This window comes from Meles meles, chromosome 5, assembly GCF_922984935.1.
Source record: "Meles meles chromosome 5, mMelMel3.1 paternal haplotype, whole genome shotgun sequence".
Lineage (NCBI taxonomy): Eukaryota > Metazoa > Chordata > Mammalia > Carnivora > Mustelidae > Meles > Meles meles.
The window spans coordinates 123,572,206-123,595,587 of NC_060070.1; the positions used below are offsets into that span (position 1 = coordinate 123,572,206).

Consider the following 23,382-nt stretch of genomic DNA (forward strand, 5'->3'; position numbering starts at 1 on the left):
GTATCAGAAGATAAATGTTGACTGTTTGAGCATATATGGGATAGGCTGAATTTTGCTACCGGAAGTCATGTTTCTGTTGTTCATGAAAATTATTTCATGGAATCTTTGTATTGTTTTGATATGAAATGAGATGAGGTGAATTACTCTGAAGAATTAAATGGTTTTCATTTTATGCAGTTTGTGTTGTGTAGATGAACCCAGAGGCTATGAGTGAGTCACCAGCTTTGTTTTATGAAATGTGCACTCTGACTAGAGATGTTGTCTATCTAGACATTTCTGAAGAAATGCATGGCTGATGGACTTTAAGAGGAGTGGAGTATAATATTCTATTGTATATCTTTCCTATTCTGGGATGGATGATACCTACTTATCTTTTTTTTTTCTTTTTTTAGAGAGCATGAGTCAGGGGAGGAGCAGAGGGAGAGGGAGAAGCAGATCTGCCATTGAGCAGGAAGCCCAATGTGGGTCTCGATCCCAGGACCCTGGGATCATGACCCGAGCAGAAGGCAGACGCCCAACCAACTGAGCCACTCAGGCACCCAAGAATACTTCACTTAATGAATCTAGGTAAATACCTGTTATTTGTGAAATACTTGTTGCATAAAATACTTGCTACATTAGTTCAGGGATGGGAAGATGAGAATTTGGGTTCCGTTGGGAGTCAACAGCAGTTGGAGAGAACAGAACTGCTACCAGAATAAAGATGTGAATGAAGAAGAGGGTTTTCCGACCCCAGATGAATTGCAGAAAGCTTTGACCATGAGCACAGTTCCAGGATCTATGTACTGCTTCTCGGTACTTCTAGTCCACTTGTAAATGTGGATGGAAACCACAGGAAACACAAGGAAGCCAGACTACTGAGGACTCAGACCTTCAGGAATGAATGTGTGTCCACTTCCAAGTTACAGAACTCTGACCTGCTGTGGTTCTGGGAGAGATGATAATATACAGAATCGGAAGTGGAAGAAAGAAGTTACAGATCTCCGTTCCTGCCTGTAACCAAACGTAGGAAAAGGACTGTAGTAGTTTTGTATATTTTTTCTTTCTTTCAGGTCATTTGTATTAATTACATATTTTCTTTCTTCCTTCTTCTTACTAGTGTGATTTTATGCAAGTTGCCCATGATAATATTTCAAATATAATCTCTAGGTAACAGAATAGTTAAATGATTGTGGCTGGACTTAGAAACTAAATATAACTGTTCAATTCAATGCTTGAGACTGCCTGTCATTTTCATTTTGGGGAAAGAGTGAAAAGTTTTTCACTTGTAGGTGTAGCCATGTAGATGGGTGAAAAGGTGGAGTTGTTATGTTGTTATATGGAAGTTCCAGTATGAGTAAAATGGTGTATGGGGAAGCTGAGGATCTAGAGGTGTGAAATCTGCCCATTATCCGTTCTTTGCCTTTTGATTCAAATCTACCCTCTATGTGCCCTGCTTGTTGATACTGGATGTCATAAACGTTTCATTTCTGCCATGTGCCACACTTGGCGCCGCCTTTGTCAGTCAGTGCACTGTTGGGTTTCACTAGCAAACCTTGAGACAGAGAATGAAAAGGTTACTCCAGACACCTTCATAGGAGAAAGGAGAGGCCTGGGGACAGACGCTCTAGTCGTAAAAGGCTTCACGCCAAGCTTTGTCCCCACATTTGTTGGGGTCATATCAATACACCCAGTGCAAGCACAAAGCAAGAAGGAAAGTATAGCCTTAATGATCAGGACAGTAATATGTGGGGCCACGTGTGGTAAGGGTAAGGAGGTTAGGAGTTCATGAAGCACCACATGTACCTGTTTCTCCTCGAAATTTAAACATTTACTCCCTAGATGAGAACCTTGAGCCGCAGTAAGAATCTGGCCAGTTTCAGCCAAGAATCTTCAAAGGAGGCCAGCGTTCTGGGCATTCCTCCTTTGTTTTTCAGTTGGTTTCATCCACCCAGGTGTATACAAGTCAGATTTTGGCTGTCTCAGCACTGTGAATTCCTAGAGGGCATCAGAGGGAATACAGCAAAACATAGCCGGGGAAAAATTTTTCTTCTTCTTTTGCTATGTTTTCAAAGAAACTTTATTTATTTACTTGTCAGAAAGAAAGAGTGAGCAAGCATAAGCAGGGGGACTGGCAGGCAGAGGGAAAAGCAGGCTCCCCACTGAGCAAGGAGCCCCATGCGCGATTTGCTCCCAGGACTCTGGGATCATGACCTGAGCCACAGTCAGATGCTTAACCCACTAGCCACTCAGACGTCCCACTTTCAATGTTTTTACCCCTTGATCTTAAGATGCTACTGCCAGTGGCCTGGGGAAGACCTAGCTTCTCTGGCCTTTAGGTAAATGAGTATAGCATTGTAGCAGGCTACAATTGTGCATTGTAGCAGTTCTAGAAGGCTGCCTCCCTGGGAATCTTGCCAGTTCTCTAGTGAGAGTATTCCTGACCAGAAGCCTTGGTCTGCAGCAAATTGGTGAACTTCTTTCCCTACGTGAGGACCCCAGTTCACCTTCTCCAATAAACAAAGCATCAGGCTTATTCTCTCAAATGTCTTCTGTTTTTGGAGGTAGCGTCTGCTTCCTGTATCTACTATTTCTGGTTTCCTTAGAGCTTTCTTTTACTCCTTTCATAGTTAAAACCTTTGCTTAATAATTCTTTATATCACATTTTCCATGTTAAAATGATGTGGTTTCTGCTGCCTGACCGGACACTGAGTGATACGAACATCTCAACTGAACTGTGTCTTGGAGGAGGGCCCTGCACTGCTCACAGTACATGGGAAAGGTTAATATAGGAATTTTCAAGTTTATCAAAATGTTTATCCCAGGGGTGCCTGGGTGGCTCAGTGGTTTAAGCCTCTGCCTTCGGCTCAGGTCATGATCTCAGGGTCCTGGGATCGAGCCCCGCGTCGGGCTTTCTGCTCAGTGGGGAGCCTGTTTCTCCCTCTCTCTCTGCCTGCGTCTCTGCCTGCTTGTGACCTCTCTCTCTCTGTCAAATAAATAAATAAAATATTTTTTTAAAAAAATGTTTATCCCAACAATAAAGTCATAAATATACTCTTTGGGATCTTTGTATACATTTTAAATATTCCGTATGTTAATATATTATCTGACATATTCATCTCCTCCTTCAGTGTACCTTGTGGCTTTATGACACTGATTACTTTCAGATGGGCTATGGGTATGTTTCCTTTGAAATGGAGAGGAAAGGAAGGTATGGATGTAATACGAATTATCCACACTAAAAAGAGGAATCTTTTGAAACTAGTGGACCAGCTGCCCGTGTAATTCCAGAAAGAATGGTTAAAACCATCATTCTTGGGAGAAGTGAGGTTAGCATCATGGCAGAATGAGTCCTTCCATTTGTTTCCCCCTTTACGTTTAAAACTAGTAGATTCCAAAACCCAACAAAGGTTCCTCTGCACAGCACACCAGATGCCAAAGAGATCCATCCATGTTTACTCTGAGAGTATGTGGATTGGTCTTCAGGGAGATGAGAGCCCAGTCAGCTTGGTGGGGCCTGTTACCCTGGCTTCTACAGTGGTGGTAACGCTCACCTGTGACCCCTGTGGCCAAGAAGGTGGAGGTGAAAAGGGGTGAGTGAAAGGGTACTTGGCCCTGTGGGCTGTGGTTGGAGGACCCCATAGCTATGAAGCCAAAGTGCAGGGACCTCAGAGGTAGGACGTCTGTGACCAGGAGGAGACAGTGGGGGAAAGGAAAAAGCAAGGGAAGGAGGCAGAGAAGAAGAAACACTTTATGCACTGTCTGCCCCGAGAGTCCAGCAAGAGAAATCCCAGCTCTGTGGCTCCCGAAATTGAGGATCCTCCTCCTGGGTGTGGGGCACATCCTGGCCCAAGGGTTTAGTACATGCTGTCCCTAGTCCATTGCCAGCCCCCTACTTGTTTTTTATATTGGTCCTGGTCTAAACCACCAGGACTGCTCTGGGAAAAAAAACCAAATGCTTGTGCTATTCTGCCACCTGCTGTAATACTAACGAAGGGCCTCTAACTGCCCATCTGTGAACAGTGAGAATTCAAGTTAATAAATCTTGACCTACATTAAAAAAGTGTTGGCTACTTCAAATGATCTGGTGGAGTAAAATCTCATGAAGGACCATGAAAAATCGTGGTGACATGATCTTGCTAAAAGAAAATGACAGTTCTCCAGCCACCAAACCTAAATTAAACATTGTTTTATCGGATGTCTGTAATAAGTGGGTTTAATCCTTTCCTCCAACTGGCACATTATGAAATCACACTTCATTTTACTGTAACCCGTGTTTTATGGCATGTTTTCTGGAACTGCTCCGAAGAACTTGAAACAACTACACATAAGATGTAATATATGGCTGTAAAAGTAGAAAGTATAATAGTAATCCTACTTCCATCAGGATAATGTATTTTGAGCAAGACAAATCATTCATGGGCAATGAATAGTGTTTGTGGATAAAGCAGCTGGAATTTCAGCCTGCTGAATGGGGGGAAGGCAGTGAAGCCTGCTGTTTGGTGTTCTCCCTCCAGTGTCTTCAGGTGTCCCTCCAGTGTCCTTCAGAAAAACCTTCCCTGTGCTTTGTCATTCCTTTTCCTCTTCTCCCAACATGGGATCCAGGGACTGCATTCATAGGAGATAAGCTTTCTGGCCCAATCATGCTGGGCCATGTTTGAGTCCAAGGTCCCCTTCCTGTTCCTCTTTCACCCTGAGTTGTGTGGAGCTGGGGCTGGGCTGGGCTTGAGGACTGGGGCGTGTGAGGGTGTGTGGAGCCGTGTCTGCAGCTCCAGCCCTCCCTCCTCCGTGAAGTTCTGGATGAAAGTTTACTAGATGGCAGGACTGCTGTCTTCCTTCATCTCTGCATGTTTGAGAATGAAGTGTCATAAGTACAACTTGTGTAGTCCAGTTCCTGGAGCTTAGTAGGTACTCAAGAAAATTTGGCTTTCTTCCCTCTGACTTTTCACAAAATTCCACTATGTTCTCAGGCCTTGAGAAATCTCCCCATTGGGCAGAGATTGGTGGTAGCAGTGGGGGATGGACCTGGAGGATGATATTGGCCCTTGTCTGTTTTGTTTCACTTGAGATGGATTTTCCCAATATTCCTGAGTCTAAGTGGATATTGTCAGAATAGACCTTTGGGGATGATAACGTGGGATGTATTCGGGTATATGTAGAAGCCCCAGGTTTGCCCAGAGTTTAATATCTCAGACCAGACGTCTGAGTGGAAACCACTCACTCCCATGCACCAACAGGTCCATCGTCCTTGCTTCATGAAAACAGATAGAGTGGATCATTCAGAACAACTGAGAGTGAACACAGGCTGGGAGAGGCTTTGCTGGGTGTGTGGCTGTGGAACTCTGAGACATTGGTTTCCTCACCCGGAGAATGAAGACAATAATGACGGCAACCTGGCAGAAGTGGGGCCAGGGGGTTCTAGCCCAAACTGGTGTCTTAACTCCAGTCACGTAACACAAGAACACCTGAGCACTGGGTGGGCTTGAGGGAACAAACAAGGTGGTTGAGTCTGACATTTCTAGCCCGGTGCTGCATATACGTTCGGGTTGGAAGAACAAAAGAGCAGGGAAGTTGGTGCAGTTGTTGCATCCACCCAGCGGCTGACTTATTTAGGTAAGAGTTAAGTCTTCCTGTTTCTCAGTGGTCTAAGGTGTTTTCCAAATTGGACAAGGAAGCCAACGTGCTGCTGAGGTGACTTCTCTGCACATGAGCTCAGGCAAAGTTTCCTGAGTGTTTGCTGTGTGCTGGACATGTGACCAGGGCACATAGTGCCTCCCTTTGTGGATGCCACGGACATTCCACAGGAGATCACATATCAGGGCTGTGGAGGAGGACAGGGCACCACTAACAAGCTAACTAACCCCAACAAGCACATGTATGGGGCTCAGATGGGGATGAGCAGGTTGGTGAAGGCTCCTCTGAGGGAGGTCACATTTGGTGAGACTGGAATGGTGACCAGTTTAGGGGATGAGAGAGAACAGGAACATCCAGGGTCTTGTGAGTTGGCCTGAGGCTTGGAAAGCTCCGTGAACTGGAGGAGCGCTGCCAGGACAGGAGGGAGCACTGGGAGTAGTGGAGTAAGGTCAGAGAGGAAGCTGGGGCCCAGGAGCCACAGACAAGAGGTTTAGCAGGGGGATCCCTGGAAGGGATGAAGCAGAGCTGATATAAGATGGTTTGAGAGATTATAAACTTGGATGGAAAATGAACTTGAGAGGGCGAGGCTGGAGGGGGGCAGGAGACGCCCATGGGGAAGCAGGGACACCGTGTCTGGGAGAGGGAGAAGTGAGATGGGTGTGGAGCGAGAAGGTAGGCATGGATATGGATTAGAGAAAAGTCTTGAACTTTCTGGTGCACTGGCAGCAGACTGGGTGGGAAAGTGGAGTGTGTGGTGGAATGACCCTCCAGTTTCTGGCAGGCATAACTGGGTGACCCCAGGTGTCCTTTACTGAGATGGGGAACTGCAGGAAGGGAGGGTCTGGAAAGGAAGCCCTAGTGCTCCATGTTCCTTCAGAGATGACGGAATCCACCTTTCCTGGTGCACACTGGTGGGGAGGGGCTGAATGGTGCACCCAGGCCTTGTGTGATAGTACAGTATTAAGAAGCCACAGGGTGCTGTCCATTCAGCTGGGGCAGGGCCAGGGTCCTGGAGCTGGTCCTGGAAGATTCTGTGATGCTCAGGCTTAACCCCTCCATTGCCACGCTGTGGGGAGCACCTGGGTCATCTCCTGGTGAAGAAAAGCAAAGCAGCTACACTGGGGGCGTTTCAAAGGCTCCTGCCACATAGCATTCACCAGCTGACAGCACTCACCGACCAACAGAATAGTTTTGGTAGTGAACAGAAGTACAAGTAGCCCCAAGCATACGGCTTTTTAAATCTTGGCTGTGCCACACACACCCCTTACTTCTGGTCTAGAAGCTACCCAACCTGGAGACTGGCAGTTGTTCAACAAAGGACTATGGAGTCTGTGTCTCTGTGTTCCCCTGCAGAGTGGGTCTGTGTATCTGTACCTGCCCTGTTTCTGTGGCTCTGATCATGCTGTTTCCTTCCTGATAACTAGGGTGCACCGTGCAGAGGGCAGGGCAGAGTCTGCTAGGTTTGCGTTTTGTAAGCTTTACTTTCAAATGGTGGAAGGAGTCAGCACAGGATTCTTCCGTCTGGGAGTGCTGAGTGCCCCAGGTCCCTGTTTCAGCTGAGACCTCTGCAACCTGTGCCAGGCTGTGCTTCTCCGCTCTCCTGGAACCAGCTGCCTCTCACAAGAGGAGCCTGTGGCATCAAGGTTGGATCTGGAGCAGGGTTTGGGGCTTGAGCAGTGAACCGCATGTGCAATCTCTGAGAGCAGATTTGGGGCTGACTGAGGTCTCACAGCACTGAGTTAGAGATGCTCCAGAAGCCCCAGGTTTTCAAGCAGGTGAGTGGGTTCGGAAGACACTTGCTGGATAAGAAGAGGAAAGTGGGGAGCAGACGCTTAGGAGGAGGACGCCAAGATCCTGGGGGTCCTGAGAGACTGGTACGGATAAGAATGAGGCTCTGAGATGACCCAGGACAACTACAGTGGGGACTCTACTTTACTCATTTATTTAATGACATTTCTGTAGCTTTCCTAGGATTAGGCACTGTTCTTTGTGCACTGACTCTCCATACATACATTCATAGGATACTTCTTATACCGTGGGATGAGATCTTATTACTCTCTCCATAAGGCAGATAGGACCTGGGGCAGAGCAGGTCAAGAAACTTGCCTCAGGTGATTCCCACAGCAGTTGGCTGAGTGTGGAGGAGACCTTAGCAGTCAGTCCCAGAATCTGTCCTTCCCAGGACCATTGGCTGCACCCTCCCCCCCATGACATTCAGTGGTTTGAAGCCCTTCTTTTTGACCAGGTCTCATTTTATCCTGTGCTTCCCACTGCTCTGCTGGGATTCTTTATCCTGAGGGAGAAGCTCCTCAAAGATAGAGAAGATGAGGATTAACCATTCATGGGGAATTGTCTGGCTTCAGCTATGAGCAAGTCCATGTTCTTGGTCTAGAGAAGAAAAGGGCTGCAGGAGGCAGGAGCTGAAATCAGGGTGAACTCACCTATCAAAGGACCCCAGAGCAACGTGCATGTGGTGGGAGCCACAGTGTCCTTGAGGAGGACGCAGTCTGACTGTCATGCTTCTCAGTCATTCTCTGGTCATAATTAGGGGGCAGCAGAAGAACAGCAACACAGGAGCTGGTGTGTCCTTCATGGGGAGGGCCCTGAGTCTATGTGTTGTGTCCCTGGACCTCTGTGGTGTCCTGTGACTTATGCAGATGTGGAGGAGGCCTCTGTGCTGAGGCGGGAAGGGTCTGGCCCTGTGGGCAGAGCAGGCTGGGAAAGTTTCCAAAGGGCTGGGAGGGCTTTCTTGGCATCAGGGTTGTGGGGCCCCCACCCATCAGCATACTGAGCAGTAGGAAAGGCTGTGCTCTTGCTGGGGACTGTTGCCAGCCCTGAGCCATGCTGCCTGCTCTGAGGGCCAGAGCTGTGGGCTGGCCCTGCCTCCTCTCTGGATGTGTCACCTGCCTCCTGCCCTGTGTCTCCCCAGGTCTGAGGAAATGGAGAATTGCTGCAGGGGCTCTTTGGTCTCCGATCTCCCCTCCCTGCTTCTCCTCTTCCAGCTGCCTGCTGGGGGCTCTGCAGGTGAGTGTGTCCCCTCCCCCTCCCTGTGTATCCCGGGGGTGGGTAAGAGCCCCTGGAGCTTGTTGGTTTCTCCTTCAGGACAGATGGCTATTGGTGGAGTCCCTGGCTCTAGACAGATTCTGGAGATCCCCCAACTGATATTTGAAATTAAACACATAAGAAGAATCCTAGAACTGCAAAATAAGGGCAGGGGAGCATGACAGTTCTCTAATGACTTTATGTCTCTAAGGTAGAAAATGTGAATTTCACTATGAAAAGTATAAAAATAATTGTCTCTTTATTTTTTGTTTCCTGGCTTTATTGGCTTTTAGTTTCCTGGCTTTACGTACTTCTATTTCACAAATACTTATAGGGTACTGAGTACATGTTAGGTGCTACTCTGTGTACAAAGCAGACAGTCTCTATCTTTACAGAGCTTACATTCCTGCAGGGACAGTGAGTATGAAATACAACAACCCCATACAGTCTATGTCTGCTAGAGGAGTGGAGAGCATGGGACAAGGACATAGAGCAGGTGGGACAGTCAGGGCTGCAGGATGGCATGTGGGCAGGCAGCAGTGCTCCATAAGGTGGTCACTGTATGCAGTGAGATGGGAACAAAGTCATGGAGGAGGTGGGAGGAGCCTGTCTGGATCCCATGGAAAGAGATTCTCCACAGGGAGGAGCAGCCAGACAAAGCTGGCGGTATGCCTGGGTGTTCAAGGAGCAGAGGAGGTAATTGTTGGCCAGAGCAGAGTGAATGAGGCTCAGGATCCTTAATGGGCTCGGGATCACATGGGCTACTGCAGAATCATGAAGGGCTTTGATAGAGGAGGGAAATGGTTTTGGTTACAGGTTTAAAGGTTCACAGACATTGACTGGAGGGAGGCTGTCACAGGGAAACTAGTAATTGTCATCCCCCAGGTGAGACAGATAGTGACTCAGCCAAATTTGAGTAGCACAGGATCTGAGAAGTCAGTGTTTGGTTGTCTGGTGGGGTTTGTCCCACAGAAGTGTCCAGTTGTGATGTATCTACCAGGTCTCAGAAGACCAAGGCCTGCGAGGGACTGGGGGCAGTGGGATGAACCTTCTTTGGGAACAGGTAGTGATTTGGGCCCTGTGAGCAGTGGAGTGAAGGCAGGTTTTAATGGAAGTAGCTGTGAGGTCTAGTTTTTAGTGCACATAGAATTCAGCAGAGAACAAAGACATAGGCAGAAATAATAAATTTAGGAGCAGGTGTAGTAAAGTTTCAGGTGTGGTGCAATGAGTAGGATGTTACCACTAGGCTATAGTAGTGCTCTTTGGTGAGTTTTCAGTCCTATCCTGAGAGGAGGCACGTTAGAGCTGTTTCTGAGAGTGTGGTCCCTGGATCGTCAGTATCAGCTTCTCACCACCTCCTTAGAAAGGCACATTCTTGGACCCACTCCAGACCTACTGAACCAGGAGGCCTGGGTGTAGAGCCCAGCAGTCTGTGTTTCAGGGGCCTTCCTGGTGATTGTGATGCCTATGGAAGTTTAGAACGACTGAGTCAGAGCATCCTTCATGGAAGGGCCTGGATTCAGGAGCACTGGCTTCTGAGGAGTCTCTTTAACACAATTTGTGTGTTTTAAATTTGCTGTAGGATAAAATTTCTCCATTAGGAGTTGTCACAGCTGAGGTCCTTAGTTAGGGACTCCCTCATGACAGGGTGTTTCCTTCCCTGTCCTGCATCTCTCCAGCTTTCTCACTCCTATGTCTGTGTCCACAGAGGAATTTATTGTGATTGGCCCCTCAGAACCCATTGTGGCAGTGCTGGGTGCAGATATCACACTGCCATGTCGTGTGTCCCCGGCCATGGATGTGGAGAATATGGAGCTGGGTGGTTCCGCTCCAAGTTCTCAGAAGCAGTGTTCATCTGTCAAAACCAGCGGGAGCAGAGAGAAGAGCAGTTGGCTCAGTACAGAGGGCGAATCTCACTGGTAAAGTATTTCCTCACCCAGGGGGAGGCTGCTGTGCGCATCCACAATGTCCAGGCTTTCGACAACAGGCTGTATACCTGCTTCTTCAGAATGGGAATCTTCTATGAAGAGGCCAGTTTGGAATTGAAGGTGCCAGGTGGGTTGCTGATCTATATTTAGAGACCTGCAGTCTTGGAATTCAGAGCCACCTCAGGGCCTAAGTTAATATCCCTCAATTTATACAAGAGGGAAAATGGATCTTTCACTCTTCATTTATTCAGTATAAATATACAGAACTCTTAGTACATGATATGTTTTCTGTACCTGGATATCTCGGTGTAACAAATAAAGGTCCCTGCCCTGTAGAGTTTATATTATACAGACAATAAATAACCAAATAGATAGGTTATAGACAATGTTAGATGGTGGTGAGTAGAGATTTAGCCAAATAAATATTTTAGCTGTGAGAGTTCCAAGCAGAAGAACACCCACGTGAGACACCTGAGGGAGGAGAGTGGCTGGTGAGTCTGGGCAGAGAGAGAAGCCACATAATTGTTGTGGAGGTGAATAGGACGGTGGTGAGAAGTGACTATCCGGAATATAGAGGTGTTCCTGGTCCAGGTGCACAGAGAAGGGATTTATCAGGAGAAGCCCATGAGTAACGCACACTTGAGCAGACATTTGAGTGAAACAGACAATGTTCTGAAATGGCCTTCTGGTTGATGGATCTGTGTGGGGATACACAGCATGGTGATTGTGGGTCTGAGCAATCAACCGAATTGTCCTGAGCCTGGAATGTGTACTCCCTAAAGAGTGGAGATGGTGTTATTGGGGAGGAAGTGGATAGGAGTTTCGTTTGTGGGGCAGTGGGGATGGTAATACCAGACCATCAAAGGCTTCATGTGCTTTTATGCCATTTAGATGCAGGGCTGAGGGAATTTTAAACAGAGCAGTGGAGCGAAGTATGTGAGGGCAGGTTTGCTTTGGCAGCTGTGATGGAAGGTGTATCGAAGGTAAGCAAGAGTGGAGGCCTGGATGTAGTTATGGGGTGGAGAGGATGGCCCCCTTCATTCATGTAGAGGCAGTGTGGTGAGAAAGGAGCACTCCAGTATCAGAGATGTTCGGATGTAGACCCAGCTGAGTGAGGAGATTTGGGGACAAGGGACTTCAGGTACTCACAGGTTTGTTTTTTTTTTTTTAATTTTTGTTTAGTGGTCGATATATTGATTTTATGTGTAAGCTGCAGGTTGCTGCCATAATGTTGCACAACACAGACATAGAAATCTCAGTGGCCTATAACAACAAGCATGTCTTTAATCTGGCGTTCAGTTAGTTCAGCTCATCTGGGCTGTGTTTGGCTAATCTTAACAGGTCTTACTCATAAATCTTCGGTCACGTAGGGGAAATATAATTAAAAACATAATCGTCCAACCCAGAATCTTGTCTCTAAGATAGTCGGAAGAAAGTTCCTTTTTATTATTAAATTAGCATTAACTACAATGTGCTGTGCATCACAGAGATTCTATCAAGAAATGCAAAGACAGAAGGAATCTCATCTTTTCCATATGCAGACAGAACTCATTCCATACACATTCTCAGGATCAACAGTTATGAGGCCTCAAGTAGGTGGACTTGCCAGCACTATTTGTCCTAGATGGTGCACCTTATATTTGCTTGGAAATTGGGTGAGCATGTAAGTTAGCTAATTGGCTTTATTCCAAGGAAAACCAAATTCTCCTACCATAAAAATAAAAAAAATTAATTCCAGTGTAGTTAACATAGAGTGTTATATTCATTTCAGGTTTGCAATATAGTGATTCAACACTTTCACATATACTCAGTGGAACTTTCAACAGAAACTCTACAGGCCAGAATGGAGTGGTGTGATATATTCAATGTGCTAAAAGGGAAAAAAAAATCTGTAGCCATGAAACTAGAAAGGTGATCATTCGGAATATAAGGAGAGATGAAGAGTTTCCCATACAAATAAAAGTTAAAGTAGTGTTTTTTTTTTTATTTTTTGGTTTTTTTTTACCAATTCTCCCATCATGATGATGGGTGGTGATTTTACACGTGGATCATGGTGCCCACTGAGGTTAGGCTCCTACCCTGGCAGAGAAGGGGGAGAGAGGGCTGCTGTCTTCCTTGGTGTGAGCAGTTCAAAGAGAGGGTTCCCAGGTCCTTGAGAAACACATTCTTAGATTACTGAGCTAGCAAAAGGCCTATTTGTTGTTGTTGTTGTTGTTGTTGTTGTTGTTGTTGTTGTTGTTGATTTTTAAAGTACTTATATATATTGCAAAGAGAAGAGGAAACACCCAGAACCACAAGTAAATGTTTTAAGAAAAGGATGGGAAGAGCTCTTTCCATATTTTCAACAGGGACAATAAGCTTCTTACTTTTAATATATTTTGTCCTGACAGTGGACCTTGGCTGGGTTTGCTCAGCTGGTGTTGTCCAGCTGGCTATTTGTTGATCTAGGACAGCTTCAGCTGGAAAGGCTGCACTAGCCTGAAGATGTCTGTCCTGTGGCAGAGGACAAGGCAAGGGCGCAAGGAGTTTCCAACCTCTGCTAGAGTCACATTCCCTGAACTCTCAGTGGTTGAGTCAAGTCACAGGATGGAGCCAGGAAGCAGAGTGTGAAAGCATTAACAGTAGGAGGCAGAGGGCTGGCTGGATGTAAAGAAGAATGAAAGATTGGGAGTGTTTTCATCATTATCTTCAGAGATGGGGCCAAACATGAATTAGTTCAGGATTTGAGTCTGAAGCATCTGTGAGGAATATTGGCACAGCTAAACCAGAGATGTGGATATTAGGGAGCGAGCTCAGGAGGTATGTAGGTTGGTGGAAGTGATGACCGAGTGCCAGTGGGTGTGCCCGCAGATGCCCTGGAGAGTGTGTGAGTTGAGAAGAGCAGAGAAGGATGGATCCTGGGACCAAATTCCTCCTTCTATCCCTCTGAGTGATGGAATTCCCACCCTCATGGTTGGGGAGAAGAGTCTGCTCTCTGGGCCTGCCACAGGTGCCCATGTTCCTTGCTTCTGTTCTCCATGGCAGGACCCCTTAAATTAATCCTTGTAGGAAACATTTCCCCAAAGGAGCCCCCAAAATGCAGTGCTGTGCATGGAGTTGTGTACAGGAAGGTTCTGCTGGAATCCTGGGTGGCCTCCTTGTGCTCTCCAGCTTCTCTCTTCAGGTGTGGGTTCTGCCCCTCAAGTGCACATCACAGGGCCAGAGGAGTACGGGGTCTGAGTTGTGTGCATGGCCTCGGGGTGGTTCCCAAAACCCCAAGTGCAGTGGAGAGCTCTAAGTGGAGAGAAGTTCCTGACATTCTCTGAGACCCAAGCCCAAGATGCTGAAGGGCTGTTCACCATAGAGGCCACACTTGTGGTGAGGGACAGCTCTTCAGGGAATGTGACCTGCTCAGTCCTCAACCCCATCTTGGGCCAGGAGAAGGCAATGGCCATTTTCATCCCAGGTCAGTACTACTTCCCACTCCTAGAAGGGTGGGATGGTCTGGTTGGGGGTCCCTGTGTGTGCTGGGCTGGGCCGTCCTGAGCAGTGCCCTGGTGGGGTGTCTGGCTGGGCACAGAACCCTTCTTCCCTCGGAGTTCTCCCTGGAAGCTGGCTTTCATCGTGATCCTGACTGTGCTGATGCTCCTACTCCTTGGGACTGTCTTCTACATCATGAGAGAACATACTGCAAAGCTCAAGAAGATGCAGGAATGAGAGAAACTGCACAGAGACAAGGAGGAGGACCAGCAGATAAAGGAGGAGGCACTGAAGGCCAGAGGTAAGGCAGGACAGGGTCAAGACAGACAAGTGTGGAAGCTGGTGCAGAGGAGAAGCGGACAGTAGGCTCTTGACCAGGAGCAGGGGGCTGAGGAGGACAGAGAAGACAGGTGAGGCTGTGGAGGCTCGAGGGGTCTGGAGTTAGATCTTCATGGAGACATATAGATGCTCTTGTGAGTTTCCCAGGTGCAATCTTTGCTGCTCTTAGTGATGGGAGTTTATGTGTATTATTCACTTTTTTTTTTTTTTTTCAGAGGAACTCCAAGCAGATCTTGGTACGTTGTGTCCTTTTCCTGGAAGTTTCTGTGTTGCGTTTGTAGGAGACATTCTGGTTCTTAGCTCACCTGTTTCCTGTGTTGCCTTTCAGACTGGAGGAAATCTGTTTACCTGGCTGGTGAGTGACTGTCCGGATATCCTTGAGTCTCTTGCCCCCTAAGCCATAGTGTCCCCTCTCTGTTTCATGCAGAGATATGAGGACCCATCCCTGCTACAGAAGTGGAAACTGGTGGGAGGTAGAACTTGCTCCATGGGCTTTCCCCCTCTGGACTACTGTTTCGCACATGGTGCTTTGAAACCTGGAATGATGGTGGTCGCTTGAGTTTGTCGTGCATCTTGGATTGATCTACCCCCCGTCTTTGTAGCTTTTAGTTTTCAATGCAACTGGTTCTCAGTCAACCTGAATACTCTGGAATATTGTAGAGAAACTATATAAAGAAATGGGGTCATTAAATTCAGGAGTGTGATCCCTCCACATAACACCATCATGGGAGAATCTCTTCTCTCCAGTTCCTGGAGGTACTGATCACAAATTGTTGGGTAGAGGACTGGGTAGAGCTTGGATGTGAATTACCTGTGAAAAGTAGTTAGTGGTCCAGTGATGTGTTTCCTGAGAACGTTTGGCCACTTTTACCGTAGAGCTCACCTAACATCCCTGTCCTTATTTCATCTCCCCTTTTGTGTTATTTCCCATATCTCTCTTTCCTAGAAATCAATGGATGTAACAATGAATTCTTACATTCATGGAATAATGTATACTTTATTTTCTAAAATATTTTCATACATTGTATAATTTTTGACCTTTAAATATTTTATTTATTTATTTATTTGACAGACAGATATTACAAGTAGGCAGAGAGGCAGGTAGAGAGAGAGAGGAGGAAGCAGGCTCCCTGCCAAGCAGAGAGCCCGATGTGGGGCTCGATCCCAGGACCCTGGGATCATGACCTGAGCCAAAGGCAGAGGCTTTAACCCACTAAGCCATCCAGGCGCCCCTTGACCTTTAAAGCCAATTGAAAGCAGATGGAATAAAAATTTTCGTGTTTTTCTTTCCATGTGAAAATTTCTTTATTTTGGGATGCAATTGATTTGGGATTCATTTCAGAAAAATTCTGTGGATAAAATTTGTTAGTATTATGTATTTCCTTTTGGTAATCAAGAATGGTTGGATATAGTGTATTGTTCTTTGAAGGAATACTATTTTTTTTTCAAAATTTATTTGAAATGCACATTTTGACTTATTGTTGAATCCTGTTGCACCCCATAAAAAAAAGAACAGATTTAGATGTTGACTGTATTTATGCTAAGTACCTCCCACACTGCTACCAATTTTTTTTAAACATGAAATTTCTTTAGAGATTCAAATTTTTCTCCACTGGCCCCAGGAGATCTACCTGACTCTTATGGGTTCAGTGTTTCCACAGAAGTTGTGTCTCTTCTATTGTCAGAAAATCAAATGCATATAGATAACTGGCCTTGCAATGCTTGTGTGCATAAAATTGAATGAATAACTTAAGAGTTTTTTCACCTTAGAGATTCTTAATGTTATAATCAATCATTCAGTTCTATGTTATTTTCATTTGTCTCTTTGGACTCTGCTGAATTTGTTTATTTTTTAAATTTTGTCTCTTCTGGTTAAAATTGTTTTTCTTGGTTGACTCTTAAGTCTACTTGTCTGTAGGAGAAAAGAAGTTTAATAGTTAAAAGTGCTTTTGATTTTTAATTTAACTCCTATTTTGATGGTTTTACTATTCAACTACATGTATCTTTTATTTTTTTGAATTTCTTTTCAGTGTTCCAGAATTCATTGTTTATGCAGCACGCCCAGTGCTCCATGTAATAGGTGCCCTCCATAATACCCACCACCAGGCTCACCCAACCTCTCCCCCTCTCCCCTCCAAAACCCCCAGTTTCTCAGAGTTTGTATTTTAATGTTGTGGTTTTTAAGACTCAGGACACTAACTTGGCAAAGGTCACACAGCAGGAACTGGCAGGCATGGAACTCAGCCTGCAATGCTGGCTCTCTGACCTGTGGTCCAGGGAACTCCCAGAACATCCTATTGTCTGCCCATGTCAGGAGGGTATCTCCTCTCTAGCCTCTCTCCTTACTCTGTTATAGTGTCACCAGCAGCACAGAGAGGAGGCAAGTGCCAGTAGATCAATACTATGCAGACTTATTCTGGCCCATGTCTCACCAGCGTGTCTTCCCTTTCAGCCTTGAAGAAGGCAAAACTGTATGCAGGTAAGTGACTCAGTTTCCCGTGGCTTTACCTCCCCAGCCTCCGCTGTGCCACCTTCTCTGTCATCAGGTGTCCCTGATCTCCTTGTTATGTTTGTTGTGTCCTTCTAAAGACTGCAGGGACTGTCCCTGGGAACACAGATCTGCCTCTATCCACAATCCCCTACTGTGGGTTCATTAGAATTAGCAACACCCTCTGAACGCACCTTGTTCAACTGATAGTGTTGGTACAGTGACAACAGAGTGGTCATTGGTAAGGGCAGTTGGACCATGGCTTTGATGGTATACCTGAGAATTTTCTGTCTCTGGAAGATTTCAGAAATCAAGCTTGCCTGCTAAGGACTCGGGTTTTCCATAAGGGATCCTTTTTTCTGAATCCATTGTACCCTGAAATTCCTATCTCTTTTTGGATCTTGCTTTGGTTTTAAGGTTTTTGTTTGTTTGGTCTTTGTTTTTTTTGTTGTTTCTCTGGAATGATGGTCTTCATTTTGCTTCTGCATGCTTTGACTCCTTGTCCAAGCCAGGTATCTTCCTCTAAACCTCCATGGTTGTTTTGGAAGTAGTTTTCTTTAGCTCAGCTGTTCTGATTCTCAGATCCAGAGCCTCCAGGATGTGTAGGGAGTCCTGGTAGTGGGTTTGTGAGATACTGGCCATTATATACAAAAATTATGTATGTGTTTGTATTACAGCATTAAGAAATTAATTTTTTTAATATTTTATTTTTTTTATTTATTTGACAGAGAGCGATCACAAGTAAATAGAGAGGCAGGCAGAGAGAGAGAGAGAGGGAAGCAGGCTCCCTGCCGAGCAGAGAGCCTGATGCAGGGCTCGATCCCAGGACCCTGAGATCATGACCTGAGCCGAAGGCAGCGGCTTAACCCACTGAGCCACCCAGGCGCCCCAAGAAATTAATTTTTTAAAGGACAGTAACTTATAGTTGTTCACAACAATTATCTCTCCTTTTAGGAGAATTCTGGGTTTACCTGATGGGCTCAGTACTGGTTAGATTTATTAGGGGCAATGTGTGAGGACTGCAATAGGAGAAGCTTCATGTGATCTGTTGGTATAAGCAAATCAACAGAGCTGGACATACTACTTTATCTGAATAAACCTGTGGGAGAATAGGAGTCCCATGTTGTCGACAAATATTCAAGAAACTGTCCTGTTCTTATTTTATAATTGTTCTAATTTTGTTCTGGAGTCTCTGTCCTATTGTAGGTCACAGCTTTACCGTGCAGACATTTCAGGGTCTTATGACAGGTGTACATTTGCTGTGATCAGTTAGCTTCCTTTCTTCTTCCCAAAGGGGAGTATGAAGGTTGGAGGAGTTCATACTTTGCGTCACTGAGGGACAGGGTCCCTGTATTCTTCTCTTGCTCATTTCAGGACCTCACTTTATAGAGGGTAGCTTCATATGGTCCTTAGGATAATTGGGTTTGAGGTTCCATCTAGTTTTCTGGAGAAATTGTTATTCCACCCCTGCCCCATTCATATCTCCAGTTCTTTAATCTTATTCACATCTGTAAAGTCCTCTCTGCCAAAACATATTCACAGTTTCTGGGGCATAGGAGTGGGTTCTGGGTTGTGGGGGCATATGAAAATAAATTCTGTTTCCTCCCTGCTAATGGAGAACATGTTGTGCCAATTCCTGAGAGGGTAGGGGTTTTCCTGGACCTGAAGGAAGGGGATGTCTCATTCTACAACATGACTGATGGTTCCCACCATTTCTCCTTTCCTCTCGCTTCCTCCTGTGGGACTCTGTTTCCATACTTCAGATTGAGGTCAGGAGATGTGTCCCTGACCATCTGCTCTGGGGTGGGTGGGCCTGTGCAGACCCCTGTACCCGTTAACAGCCCATCAACCAGCCTGGTGGTGGATCCCCAGATTTTCTGAGGGGCCTTTATTTTGGGGGGACAAGGGGCCAATTAGCAGCCTACAGGACCCCCATGCCCTCAACCACCAGAACTTGACCCTCTGTTCCTGCCATGGCTCAGGGCCCAACATCATCCTCCCAAGAGAGTCCTCCCCAGGTTAGTGTAATGAGATTGTGGCAGCCCTGGCTGGAGTGACTGCAGACGCTGGTGAGGATGTGGAGAAAGGGGAACCCTCCTATACTGTTGGTGGGAATGCAAGCTGGTGCAACCACTCTGGACAACATCATGGAGATTCCTCAAAAAGATGAAAACAGAGCTACCTTATGACCCAGCAATTGCACTACTGGGTATTTATCCTAAGGATACATACGTAGTGATCAGAAGGGACATGTGCACCCGAATGTTTATAGCAGCAATGTCCAATAGCCAGACTATGGAAAGAACCTAGATGTCCATCAAGAGATGAATGGATAAAGAATGTGTGGTATATATACACAATGGAATACTATGCAGCCATCAAAGAAAAATGAAATTTTGCCATTTGCGATGATGTGGTGGAACTAGAGAGTTTTATGCTTAGCGAAATAAGTCAATCAGAGTAAGACAACTATCATATGATCGCCCTGATATGAGGAAGTAGAGATGCAACACGGGGGGTTTGGGGGGGTAGGAAAAGAATAAATGAAACAAGATGGGATAGGGAGGGAGACAAACCATAAGAGAATCTTACTGCCACAAAACAAACTGAGGGTGACTTGGGGGAGGGGGTAGGGAGAGGGTGATGGGGTTATGGACATTAGGGAGGATATGTGATATGGTGAGTACTGTGAAGTGTATCAACTTGGTGATTCACAGACCTGTACTCCTGGGGATAATTAATACATTGTATGTTTATTAAGAAATTTTTAAAAATTAAAAACAAAACAAAACAAAAACCCAAAAACTCCCAAAAGAAAACCTCATGGTCAAATGACTTCACTAGTGAATTCTAATGAATATGCAGTGGAAAATTAATACCAATACTCCTCAAACTCTTCCAGAATGTTAAGGAAGAGGCAACAATTTCAAATTCATTCTACAAAGGCAGTATTATTTTGATAGCAAACTAGATAAGGATACCACCACAACAAAAAAGCAATAAACCAGTATCCTTGATGAATACAGATGGAAAAATTCTCAGCAAAGTGTTACCAAACTGAGTTCACACATTAAAAAAATTAGACACCATGGCTAAATGGGATTTATCTGTGGGATGCAAGCATAGTTGAAACTACAAAGATAATAAGTGTAATTCAATACACCAAGAAAATGAAAGATAAAAATCACATGATCATCTCAAAAATTGCCCAAAGAAATTAGACAAAATATACCATTCTTTTATGATAAAACTCTTAATGATTGGATATAGAAGGAGCATACCTCTACATAATAAAGGTCACCTACAGGAAACCCACAGCAAACATCCTACCCAATGAAGAAAAATTGAAAGCATTTCCTCTAAGAACAGGAACATAACAAGGAAGGACACTCTCACCACCTCTATTCAATATAGTAGCAGAAGTCCTAGCTAGAGCAATTAGGCAAGAGAAAGAAATAAAAGCCTTTCACATCAGGAAGGAAGAAGTGAAAATATCACTCTTTGCAAATATCGTCTTATATACAGAAAAATCTGAAGAATCAATAAAAATATCTGTTGAAAGTAATCAATGATCCAATAAAGTGACATATTACAAATTGACTTACAAAAATCAGTGGCATCCTTGTACGCTAATGGTGAAGTATCAGAAAATGAAAACAGCATCAAAAACAACAAAATAGGAATGTAAGAAACCAGGGAAGTGAAGGACCTGTACAATGAAAACTACAAGACTTTCTGGAAAGAAGTTGAAGACACAAACAAATGGAAACACATCCCATTTCATGATTTGAAGAATTAATACTGTTGAAATGACCGTATTACACAAAGCCATTACAGAGTCAATGTGATCTCAATCAATACCAAAGGTGTATTTCATAGAAATAGAAGAAATCATTCTGAAATTTGACTCCAAATAACCAAAGCAATCCTGCAAAAGGAGAGCAAAGCTGGAGGTAGCACATTCCTCATTTCAAATCATACCCCAAAGCCATAGTAACAGAATACAATGTGGTAATGGAACAAAAAGCAACATATGCACCAATAGAACAGAATAGAGAGCCCAGAATTAAATCCCAACACATGTGGTCAACCAATAATAGGTAAGGAAGCCAAGAACACCCAGTGAAAAGGATAGTCCCTTCAAGAAATGGTGCAGGGAACACTGGAAAAACACAAGCAGAACAATGAACTCTTTGGATCATCAACTCTTTTCAGAATATATTTCCTATGTGCAGCTAATAAATATGTACAGACATTATACAGATTATAAAAAGAAATTCAAGCAACATGTTAAGAGAGTTAAGTTCAAAGCATTCTAATAGAAGTTCCCTTTTTTATGATAGAAGTTCTAATATGATGTCTGTCTCCCCTCCTGCCTGTCTGATCTCTGCAGCACTCCTAGCTGGTGCTCCCAATCTGATGCCCTCTGTTTAGAACTCAGCTGAGCTTGGGGTGCACCTGACTCCTGTAGGATTTGGCCACACAACAAATTGACCCTTGACAGGTGCTCTCCTATTGTTGAGCTTCTGTCTCTCAAATATAAAATGAGGAAAGACTCTCCTCTGAGGATTAGAGTAAATTATTTATTGAAACAAAGTACATAATGTTCGGAGTGAAATGGCACCTGGTGAACAGTGGGTCTGATTATTTGGTGAAGGTGAGCAGAGAGCAGGATCCTGGCCTCATGGTTTCAGCCGACAGTCCAGCCTTTGCAGATAAGTTTCTCTGACAGAGACTCTGACAGAGGCTGATTCCAATCAGCCTCTCAAGGTTGGTCAGGGTCTCCCTTGTTTTTTCTACCCCAGGCCTCTCTCCCTTGATGCTTTCAAGGTGAGAGGCCAAATTGCCAGTTCTCCAGGACTTTTCCCATAACTTGGCACTCACATCCCTCCCACTGGTTTTTGCCCATTTCAACCTTGACCTTGGATGGGCCTGACCTACATGGGACTGAGAGAGTGAGTACATTCTTCCAGGTCACACTTGCTCTATGCAAAGGATTCACTGACATCGCAGGGACTGAGGAATGAGATTGAGACACTCTGGGCATTTCTGTGAGTATGTACTGAGTGAAGTCTTTCACTGATGGACCAAAATACATAGTGTCCTGTATTTTCATAGCTTTACTCTCAATGTGCTCTGAAGAATTAAACCGTAACACATAAATGGTTGTGCAACAGATTCAAATAGCTCAAATATCTTTCCTGCTGCCTGTCGATTGCTTTTAAAAATTACAGTCTCAAAAAAAAAATTACAATCCCATTATCCGGAGGTAGGTTAATCATAAATGGAATTATTACCAATTGCTCAATAACACTTGAAACCATCCCAAGGGGCTAAATGAATATCTTCAGGCAGAATAATAGTGAGTTCCTCAACAGAAGGTAGTTCATTAAGGAGTAATTCATCTTTTGTTTTAAGAAGAAAATTCCCGTTTTCCTTCTCAGTTTGTCAATCATCTTCTCCGCCTGACAGCCGTGGAGGAAGTGATATACAAGAGGAAGATGATGAGAAAGAGGAGGCGCTTGAACGACCCGAATCTGTTTCACCGTCCAAGTCCAAATCCGAGTCCGAAGTGTCTAGAGACTCCATGGTCCCCGCCAGCTCTACAGCGCCTAGGGGCAGTGACGCAGTTCCCTCCGTGGGGAGGTCCTGGCCTTGACTGTGGCACGAATTCAGGTGGCTGCTCCTTGGCAGGCTGAACCTCCCGCGGCCTATCTGGTGTCCGGGGACACCTCATCCCACTGCAGTGACGGCCGTGACCCTGGGACAGCTATACAGCCCCGAGACTGCATCGCCTGACCTTGGTCATCCCCCAAACCGGTGCCATTAAATTTCAGAGTTTCCAGCTGAGCCGCGGTGGCCTCAACTACTCCCATGGTGTCGCGCTAGAGGGCCCTCAGACAGGCTCACAGCTCGCTAGGAAGAAGATAGAACTGTGCGGGTTGTAACCGCATCTGCACCAGATTTCCCGCGTTTCTAGGGTAATTGCACAGGGACCTGCCTGGAGACTTGCCGCGCCGCTTACACAGGAGGAGTCTACTCTGCACTTGCTTTTCTTTTAATTTCTTATTTACTCATTGTTAATTAATGCATATAATACAATTTCTCCAAGTGTCTATAAGAATGGCTTTTTCCTAGTGTGTGAGTCCTTTGCCTTTATATAGCTCAGGGCTTTGGTGGGAGTGATGCCTCCTCACTTTCCTTGGATCTCAGATATTAGAAGTAGAGTGGATCGCCTACTCAGAGGGTGCTGGGACAGGTGCCCACTGTCATATGCACTGCGCAGCTGACCTCTGCATGAACATCAGCATGCTCCGACCCTTGGGAGTTCCTTAAGGTATTCTCAGGACACCTTTGTTTTGATACTTCAGTTATGGGATGACAATCTATTGGGAGGGGCTGTGCTCACCAGAGGGGCAGATGTGTGGGCTCAGAGGATGGAGAACATTCCCGCTGTACCCTTTGACATCTCATAGCAGGCTGCTAGGGCAAAACTCAGCTCCCCAGCTAGAG

At 45.4% G+C, this 23,382-nt stretch overlaps 1 pseudogene; it reads left to right on the plus strand.

Annotated features, from left to right (window-relative positions):
* The first annotated feature begins 546 nt into the window (after positions 1–546).
* LOC123941371 lies at positions 547–22,969 on the plus strand (annotated as a pseudogene).
* Positions 22,970–23,382: the final 413 nt, after the last annotated feature.